The 10936-nt window shown below is 40.7% G+C and overlaps 1 pseudogene; it reads left to right on the forward strand.

Annotated features, from left to right (window-relative positions):
- The first annotated feature begins 657 nt into the window (after positions 1–657).
- Positions 658–10355, forward strand: LOC114274590 (1,3,7-trimethyluric acid N-methyltransferase CkTcS pseudogene; annotated as a pseudogene).
- Positions 10356–10936: the final 581 nt, after the last annotated feature.

The raw sequence follows: 10936 nt of genomic DNA on the forward strand, positions 1-10936 counted from the left end.
AATTTAAGTGAAAAAGTTTGGGTTTAGAAAGAGAAGAGAGAAATCACGGTTTACGAGGAAGAAGGGAAGGAAAATCATGGGTGAAAAAAGGTTTGGACCAATTTATAGTAGTGAGGAAAAGCCCAAAGGTCAAATAAAATAATAGGCCTAAAACCCCCCTTAGATAGGGCCTATTCGGACCTCAAAAATCTGAAAAAAACATGCAGGGGTCGACCCTATCTTCCAGCAACCAACACACAGACATAAAAGGGTCGACCCTCTCCCAGTCTGGTGTCTACCCTACCTTCCAGCAACTAACACACAGACATAAAAGGGTCGACCCTCTCCCAGTATGGTGTCTACCCTATCTTCCAGCAACTAACACATAGACATAAGAGGGTCGACCCTCTCCCAATCTGGTGTCTACCCTATCTTCCAGCAACGCTCCCAGAAACTTCACCAATAGGTAATGGTCGACCCTTAGGAAGGCTAGTGTCGACTCTAGAATAGAATTTCCAAGTCTCCTAGGAACTTTTGACAAGAGTAAGTGTGAACAACCAAACCCAACAAGTTTAAATCGGATTATACTCCTCCAAAACCAATGTACAACAACACCAAAGATTTTCAAAATAAAAATAAAGGATTCGAATACACTTTCCCAAAAGATTTGAAAGATACATGTGCTACATTCCTGTTGTAAGAGAAGCCAACCTTTCTCAATTCCATGAAGATTTCACAATGTTTCTCAACTCTAGATCTCAAGAGGTGGTTCCAAATGGTTATATGGTCTTAATACTTCAAGGTAGGTATAGCGATCCCGGGTTTTCCTCTTTATGTACAGTATTATGGACTTAGGTTCCGCGGTTGAGTATTGTTGCATTTGTTTCATTTCCGTCCTTTAATTCCTTATATTTGAATTTTAGGATGTGTTGGGCAGGTTTGTATCAGGTTGGGAGTGTTTTGAAACAAATGGTTACTACCCAGATTTTGGTGTCTTCGCTCGAGCGAGCTCTGTGTTTTAGATCCTTTGCTCGAACGAGAGTTGGGTGATGTGTCTGGTGGCTCGAACGAGAAGTCTTGTGCTCGAGCTTGCGTCTGCATCTGGTTCTGGACCTGAAGGTTGCAATTCTTCGCTCGAGCGAGCTTTCCTTCGCTTGAGTGAATGAGGTCTATGTTTTGGGTTTCTTCGCTCGAGCGAGCTTTTCTTCGCTCGATCATGCTTCTGGGTTGCAGACCTGAAGCTTCGATTTGTTGGTTCGAGTGAGGCTTTCTATGCTCGAGCGAGGTTTCTTTGTGTCTGGTCGCTCGAGCGACCACTCCATCGCTCGAGTGAGCCTTGAATATATCAGTTGGCAGCAGCGGGTTACACTTCCCTTTTTCATCATCTTCATTTATAAAAACCCTAGACCAACTGCTCTTTCTCTCTTTATATACCTTCTCTCTAGGGTTTCATCTAGTTCTAGTGGTCTTCTACCCTAGTCCCTTTGGAAGAAAGGTAGAGCTTCACGAGGGCTTCGCTTTAATCTAAAAAGTTGTGGATTTGGAGCACTTTGAGTTTCACCTCTCTTCTCCTTTAAGCTTCGAAAATTAAGGTAGGGATAACCTACTCTATTCTATGAGTTTTAACATAAATTTTGGTCAATTTGATTAGATGGTGTTGCTTAGTCATTTTGAGAAAGTTAGGGTTTGATTTGAGATTATAAAAAAGAGGGTTTCAAATGTTAAAACCTATGTGTGTATGAGACATTAAAAAATGAAATTGTTGTTGTTAAATCGATGAAATTGAGCCTTTGGGCTAATATTGAGAAAAAGGGAAAAATTCCCTAATTATGTTGAATAATTAATTGAATAATTAATTTAGGAAAATGTGAAATTGAAGTGAAATTCATGATATTGGAAAATTGTGGGAGTAAATGGTGTAGTTGGATAATTTAATCACTCACCTATGAAAATGTCGATATTTTATCTGTTGATAAATTTATTATCTGTTTAGAGATAACTGCTTTGGGCTATCGGTGGAGGATAGTCTTGATTGTTGTAGACATTGTGTGATGATTAGGGAAAACTGAAACTAATCACATTGAATATGCCATTGAATATGACGGTTGGAATAATACAGCAAATGTGTGTATTGATTGATCATGGTATATGATAAGTGTTTAAATACATTGTATATGTATATTGTTTGTGAGGAGATAGGGGATGTACTCCATGGCTTGAGTAGATGACGAAGACGTTTGAGATGCTTGGCATCGAAGACGGGGCTTTGAAGGTGACCTTGGCGTCATTCCAGCTGAAGGGAGACGCGGGTCAGTGGTGGAAGTTTGTGCGAGGTCGTATTGGAGGGACTTGGGAGGCTTTCGTTGATTCTTTTCAGGAGAAGTTTCTGTCTCCCGCTGTCAGGGAGAAGTTGAGGGATCAGTTTTGTTAGCTCAAGCAGTTGAGTACATCAGTGGCCGAGTTTGAGGCCGCATTTACTAGCTTGTCTAGGTTTGCACCTGAGCTAGTGGCGTCTGGGGAATGCCGTTGTCTGGAGTTCGAAAGGAAGTTGAGGCACAGACTCAAGGTTAGGATTGCTGGGTCCATGACTCGGGAGTATGGACGGCTTGTGGATGTTGCGGCCCATATGGAGATTATTATGCACGAGGAGGAGGAGGAAAGGTTGAGGGGCTCCAAGAGGAGTCAGGATGGCCAGGGGGACGGTAGGAGGCAGTGAGGTTCTAACCCTCAGCAGTCCCAGGGTGCTTTTTTGAGATCTACCTTTCCAGTGCCGAGTTCAGGTTCTGGGAAAGGCAGTCAAAGAGACGTTACTTGTTACAAGTGTGGCCAGCTGGGCCACAAGTCTCCAGCTTGCCCGCAGAGGGGAAGTATGCAGAGAGCAGCTTTATATTCGGCTCGTCCTCAGAGCTAGAGTTAGGGCAGAGGTCAGTCGATTTCTTGTTACCAGTGTGGTCAGGCGGGGCACCTGAAGAGGTTTTGTCCGCAGTTGAGTGGCACATCTGGTGCATCTGGTTTGAGGCAGACTCAGAGCCATCAGCCAGCTCAGTTAGTTCAGGCCTCGAGGGCCAATCAGGGAGTCTGAGTCTCATCGTCTCAGTCTGTATAGCAGACTTTTGCTCCGAGAGGTGAGCAGGTAGATCAGGGGCCTACAGGGCGCGTGTATGCTGTTACCGCGCAGGATCTTGTACTGGCTCCATCTGTTGTGAGAGATATCTTTTTGTTTTGCAACTCGGTTGCTAATGTGTTGATTGATACGGGTGCATCCCATTCCTTTATATCTGCTGTATTTGCATCTGTTTTGGGATTGGAGTTGGCACAGTTAGCATCTCCTATTTGTGTTGTTTCACCTGTTGGGGGTGAATTGATTTTGAAACAAGGGTGTAGAGGCTGTGATATAGAGGTCGTCGACCGCCGGCTTCCATTTTCTTTTGTAGTTATGGCTATGTCGGGTTTTGATGTGATTTTGGGTATGGATTGGTTATTGTCATATCGGGCTATTATTGATTGTTACCGCCAGAGGGTCATTGTATGTACCTTGAGCGGGGATTGTTTCCATTTCTTAGAGGATCGGGTTGGTAGTGTTTTGCCACTAGTGTATGATCCGTGAGGGCGGAGTGAGCTTAGTTATCTTCTCACTAGCTGTATGAGTAGTGAGTATGATGAGACCCAGACTGTGTTGCCGAAAGTGGTTTGTGAGTACTCGGGCGTCTTTCCCGAAGATCTTGTTTGTTTGCCACCCTATCGAGAGGTGGAGTTTTCTATTGATTTAGTGCCCGGCACAGCGTCGATTTCCATGGCACCTTACCATTTTGCCCCAGCTGAGTTGAGTGAGTTGGAGATTCAACTCTAGGAATTGCAAGATAAGGGCTTTATTCGCCCTAGTACTTCGCCGTGGGGAGCACTGACCCTCTTTGCTAAGAAGAAAGATGGGGCTTTGAGACTTTGCGTTGACTACCGAAAATTGAATCGGGCTACGGTTAAGAACAAGTATCCTATGCCCCATATAGATGATTTGTTTGACCAGTTGAAAGGGTCCCGTTGTTTCTTTAAGATAGACTTGAGATCGGGTTACCATTAGTTGAGGGTCAGGGAGGAAGATGTTCCGAAGACGGCATTTCGTACGCGGTATGACCACTATGAGTTTCTGGTAATGCCTTTTGGGCTCACCAATGCACCGACAGTGTTTATGGATTTGATGAATCGAATATTCTAGGAATTCTTGGATCGTTTTGTAGTCGTTTTCGTGGACGACATCCTGATTTATTCACCTTCTGAGGAGGAGCATGAGGAACACTTGAGGGTGGTGCTTGAGTTGCTTAGAGCCCATAGGCTGTATGCCAAGTTTGGGAAGTGTGAGTTTTGGTTAACAGAGTTTAAGTTCTTAGGCCATGTAGTCTACGGGGAAGGGGTGTCTGTTGATACATCCAAGATTGAGGTAGTGCAAGATTGGGCACAGCCTAAGAGTGTTTTTTGAGATCCGCAGTTTTCTGGGATTAGCTGAGTATTACCACCGATTTATGAAAGATTTCTCCAGGCTAGCTTCACCATTGACTAGATTGACGCAGAAAGGGGTCAAGTTTGTATGGAGTGAGACGTGTGAAAAGTCGTCCCAAGAGCTGAAAGTTAGACTTACCACCGCTCCGATTTTGATTATTCTGGAGAGAGGTTTGGGCTATACGATTTATTGTGATGCCTTACGAGAGGGTCTGGGTTGTGTGTTGATGCAAGAGGGGAAAGTGGTAGCCTATGGCTCGTGGCAGTTGAAAATACACGAGAGGAATTACCCTACACATGACCTAGAGTTAGAAGCTGTGATTTTTGCCTTGAAGATTTGGAGGCATTACCTGTATGGTGAGAGGTTCGAGGTATTCTCGGATCATAAGAGTCTGAAGTATCTGTTTACACAGAAAGACTTGAACTTGAGGCAGAGGAGGTGGATGGAATTTATTGAGGATTACGACTTCGAGTTGCATTATCATCCGGGGAAGGCCAATGTTGTGGCCGATGCCCTTACCAGGAAATCCATTAGTGATGTAGCTTGTATAGCCATCCGAGAGTGGGAGATGTTGGGTGCACTTGGCGAGTTTGATTTGCTTCTGGGCGAATCTGTTGAGTCTGCGGCTTTGTTTTCAGTAGTTGTGCAACCTACACTTGTGAATCGAGTGTTAGAGGCACAGAGTGGTGATCTTGAGGTAGAATCCCTCCGGGAGAAGATCTCCAGTGGGAAGGTTGAGAAGGGTGTGACTGTGTATCCTAACCTGAGTGTGAGATACCGAGATCGTTTGTTTGTGCCGGAGTCTTGCCTAGAGGAGGTACTCTGAGAGTTTCACCATTCACGCCTTGCGGTGCATCCGGGAGGTACTAAGATGTATCGTGATCTGGGTCGCCAGTTTTGGTGGTGGGGTATGAAGAAAGATGTGGCAGTTTTTGTATCTAAGTGCCTTACTTGTCAGCAAGTGAAGGTCGAGCATCAGAGGCCAGGGGGTTTGTTGCAACCCTTGCCTATAGCCGAGTGGAAGTGGGAGCATATCACTATGGACTTCGTTGTAGGTCTTCCGAGGACTCAACGGGGTAGTGATACTGTTTGGGTGGTTGTAGACCAGTTGACTAAGTCGGCGCACTTTATCCCTATGCGCGTGAGAGATTCGGTAGACCATCTTGCCGACTTGTATGTTCGGGACATAGTGAGATTGCACGGGATCCCAGTGTCGATCGTCTCAGATAGAGATCCACGTTTTATTGCTAGGTTGTGGCAGAGTTTGCAGAGTGCCTTGGGCACTAGGTTGACCTTTAGCACGACTTATCATTCTTAGACTGACGGGCAGTCCGAGCGTACTATACAGATCCTTGAGGCTATGCTTCGAGGTTGTCCTTGACTTTAGTGGGTCGTGGGAGAGGCACTTGCTCTTGGTGGAGTTTGCCTACAACAACAGTTTCCAATCGAGTATTGGTATGGCACCATTTGAGGCCTTGTATGGCCGACCGTGTAGGTCTCCAGTTTGTTGGGCCGAGGTGGGTGATGCACCTTTGTTGGGCCTAGAGTTGGTTCAGGAGACGACGGAGAAAGTTGAGCTTATCTGTAAGAGACTTGTTATAGCCAAGAGTCGTCAAAAGTGTTATGTCGACCATAGGAGGAGGCCTTTGGTATTTGGGGTGAGTGATCATGTTTTTTTGAAAATATCATCTAGGCGGGGATTGATGAGGTTTGGTAAGAGTGGGAAGTTGTCCCCTCGATTTATTAGCCCTTTCGAGATCCTTGAGAGGATTGGCGAGGTTGCCTACCATTTAGCTTTGCTGCCGCAGTTGTTCGGAGTGCACGACGTGTTTCATGTTAGTATGCTTCGGAAATATGAGCCAGATCCATTGCATGTATTGGATTGGACTGACTTAGAGGTAGATGAGAATGCCTCGTATGAGGAGAGACCGGTTCGGGTCTTGGATATGCGGAATCAATTCTTGCGAGGCAAGATGATACCCTCGGTGAAAGTTTTGTGGAAACATCACGGGGTTGAGGAAGCCACTTGGGAACGCGAGTTGGAGGTCCGAGAGAAGTATTCGAATCTATTTGTGGATGTATGATCGTATGTTGAATATTTTGTTGTATTGATAAACTTTAAGAGCATTGAATATGTCTTAAGTTGTAAAACATTGTATATATTTCGATTTATGGGAGTATTATGGTAAATGCCTTGAAAATGAAAGTTAATGTAGCATTGTATATGTTGAATGTACTGTGGCAATGCAAATATATCTTTAACATTGAATATGTTATGAAATGGTGGAATATGATATTGGAAATTTTTGAATTTCAAAGAAAGGCATGTTGTTAATGCATATTGAATTATGTTGTGAATTGCCTCTTGAATAGAGATGGGATGACCGGTAATGGGTCAAGATGTTGGTTATTGAATTGTAATATTGTTGGGAATTGAGAAATCATGTTTTTTTGAAGCTTATATCTAATTTTGGGGATGAAATTCTTTAAGGGGGGAAGGTTATAGCGATCCCGGGTTTTTCCTTTTATGTACAGTATTCTGGACTTAGGTTCCGCGGTTGAGTATTGTTGCATTTGTTTCATTTCCGTCCTTTAATTCCTTATATTTGAATTTTAGGATGTGTTGGGTAGGTTTGTATCAGGTTGGGAGTGTTTTGAAACAAATGGTTGTTGCCCAGATTTTGGTGTCTTCGCTCGAGCGAGACTTTTGTCGCTCGAGCGAGCTCTGTGTTTTAGATCCTTCGCTCGAGCGAGAGTTGAGTGATGTGTCTGGTGGCTCGAGTGAGAAGTCTTGCGCTTGAGCTTGCGTCTGTGTCGGCGTTTGGTTTTGGACCTAAAGGTTACAATTCTTCGCTCGAGCGAGCTTTCCTTCGCTCAAGCGAGCGAGGTCTATGTTTTGGGTTTCTTTGCTCAAGCGAACTTTTCTTCGCTCGAGCATGCTTCTGGGTTGCAGACCTGAAGCTTCGATTTGTTGGCTCGAGCGAGGCTTTCTACGCTCGAGCGAGGTTTCTTTGTGTCTGGTCACTCGAGCGACCACTACTTCGCTCGAGTAAGTCTCGAATATATCAGTTGGCAGCAGCGGGTTACACTTCACTTTTTCATCATTTTCTTTTATACAAACCCTAGACCAGCTGCTCTTTCTCTCTTTATATACCTTCTCTCTAGGGTTTCATCTAGTTCTAGTGGTCTTCTACTCTAGTCCCTTTGGAAGAAAGGTAGAGCTTCGCGAGGGTTTCGCTTTAATCTGAAAAGTTGTGGATTTGGAGCACTTTGAGTTTCACCCCTCTTCTCCTTTGAGCTCCAAAAATTAAGGTAGGGATAACCTACTTTATTCTATGAGTTTTAACATAAATTTTGGTCATTTTGATTAGATGGTGTTGCTTAGTCATTTTGAGAAAGTTAGGGTTTGATTTGAGATTATAAAAAGGGGGGTTTTCAAATGTTAAAACCTATGTGTGTATGAGACATTGAAAAATGAAATTGTTGTTGTTAAATCGATGAAATTGAGTCTTTGGACTAATATTGAGAAAAAGGGAAAAATGCCCTAATTATGTTGAATAATTAATTTGGGGAAATGTGAAATTGAAGTGAAATTCATGATATTGGAAAATTATGGGAGTAAATGGTGTAGTTGGATAATTTAATCACTCACCTATGAAAATGTCGATATTTTATCTGTTGATAAATTTATTATCTGTTCAGAGATAACTGCTTTGGGCTATCGGTGGAGGATAGTCTTGATTGTTGTAGACATTGTGTGATGATTAGGGAAAACTGAAACTAATCACATTGAATATGTCATTGAATATGACGGTTGGAATAATACAGCAAATGTGTGTATTGATTGATCATGGTATATGATAAGTGTTTAAATACATTGTATATGTATATTGTTTGGGAGGAGATAGGGGATGTACTCCATGGTTTGAGAGGAGATAGGGGATGGACTCTCAAACCTGTTTGGGAGGAGATAGGGGATGGACTCCACTGATACAGGAAATCTGTCTATCACTTGAAATATGGAAGTGTTGAAGTATGGAAGTGTTTTAATATGAGTTATATTCTCATGTGAATTGTGAAGTATGGAAGTGTTTTAATATGTGTTATAGTCTCATTGAACTGTTTGGCCAGGTTCTGAGCCATAATTATGAATCGAAACTGTAGAAGTGAAGGAAACTGAAATGAAAAATGAATGTACTTGATGTTGAATTGAAAAGTGTTGTAAGTTGGTTTATAAGTGTCAACCATATATCAAATGCTATTGTTTTAGTTATTTCTCATACTTGGTTTAGTATATCTCTATTGGGCATTGGCTCACCCTATATGGGACATCATTTTCAGGTTCAGGTGATATGCCACCTCCAAGGACATAGCTTGGGAGGCTTAGAGGCTGAAGATCCCTTTTTGTCGTTTACCTTTTTGTGTATTACATGTAAATTCAAGCCGAGGGCTTAATGTGTATGAGTTAGTACTCTTTTTTTTTTTGTAACCAAGTGTTGGCTTGGAAAGTTGTAAGCCCGTAGGGCATTTACTTTTGTTGTCAACATGTAATACTTTTGTAATAAATACTCTGATCAATAGATGTACACTTTATTCTCTTGAATACATTGTCAATTTCTTGTATCATGAAAGTATGAATTATGGGTTTATTTTGAGGGCGTTACAGTAGGCAATCCCATGATCCCTCAAACATAGAAAGTTGCTACAAGTGGGAACTATTAGCTATGGCCATTGCTGAATTGGTTTCACAGGTAAATTTAATTTTTGAAACATCATTTTTGTCATTAAATATACCTTGACTTGATGCTCATTTTAGACACTTCATATTGACACAACTTGAATACACTTTCCTGTTTCTCATGTGATGAGAAATAAAATGAACAAAATCTTAGGAGCAATGCTAGAGATCTTATACTTATTATCAAAATTTCTATCAAATGTCTTACATCGATGTTGGACTTACATGAGACTCATATGGTGTGGGTCCAACACTCATGTGAGACATTTGATAGAAATTTTAGTAAAACTTTTGAAGTCTTTAACATTTTTCAAATCTTAATAAATTTGCAATAAAGAGTACTTTGATTTTATTTCAGGCATGTACAAGTACAAACTTCCGGAACACAAACAGTTGACCTTGAAGATAAGCAAGCAAAGCAGTTACCTTAGATCCCAAATTTTGTTTAAAAATGAAGTTCTATTGAAAATATTTAAAAAACAATTGAATAGATAAATTATTTAAAAGTAATAGATAGTTATTTGCCAATTATATAGATTATTTATAGAATATTGCTAAGTATACTAGTTGTAATTCTATGTTTTGAAAAATATGATCGGATCATATAAATGGTGTGTTGTTTATCCCTTCATTGATCCCTTGATCAAAAGTGGGGTCCCATTTTTTTCCCTTTACACCCTTGCTATTGGATAAATACACAACCAATATAATGTTTAGAAAAAACATGATAATTACTAGTCAAATTACTTGACAAGTGCATGGTCTATTGATTGTCTTTCATTCATTTCTTGACAACAAGGATTGATGGATGAAGATAAGCTAGACTCGTTCAATGTGCCATACTATTCTCCATCATATGAGGAAGAGCAAGATATAGTGGAGAGGGAAGGATCATTCACAATTAAGCTTATGAAGGCTTTTTCACTTGATGCTATGGACAAGCAAGAGAAGGATGTGAGGGCTAAAGTGGGAAAGTATGCCAAGGGTATCAGGTCCTTCACAGAGTCTATGATCTCAAACCAGTTTGGAGATGAAGTCATTGACAAACTATATGATAAGTTCACTCATATTGTAGTTGAAGATTTGGCCAAAAAGTCACCAAAGGCCACAAGTATCATTGTGCTTACCAAGATTGTTGGATAGTTTAGTGTTCCAAATCATTTTTATTGTCCACCTTTATAAAAATAAATATGACAAAATTATAAGACTACTACTATGGGATCAATTTATTTATTTTCATGAATAATCTGTTCACATATGCATAAAAATAAACTGATTAAATTATCAAAATAGACTTTATGGTGAAGCCCAATGGCTCAGATATATGATAACATTATGAGCTTAAACAAAACAAAATATCTATAAGATGCTTTTTAATGTTAAAAACATAAATAAAGAAAAATTCATTTTCTTCTTTAATTATGATCATTTTTTTTTAGTTATGACTTATGAGATCTTTGGTTATACCTCATGTGATTTTTGATTATGACTTTTATTTTTTATTTTTTTATATTTATGACTCCGAAACTATGGAGTTATGACATTATTTATTTATTTATTTTATTTATGGTTAAAAGGTACATATGGGTGTGTACTAGTCTTTCCCTGCCCCTATCTATTTATAAATTAAGGAAAATGAGATTTTTAATGAGAAATTCTCTAATACCTCCAAAGTCTTAAATTAAATTTTTTGATTTTTGATAATTATAAATTCACTCTATTTC

The sequence above is a fragment of the Camellia sinensis genome, chromosome 1 (assembly GCF_055761805.1).
Source record: "Camellia sinensis isolate YWXY chromosome 1, ASM5576180v1, whole genome shotgun sequence".
In the NCBI taxonomy this organism is placed as follows: Eukaryota; Viridiplantae; Streptophyta; class Magnoliopsida; order Ericales; family Theaceae; genus Camellia; species Camellia sinensis.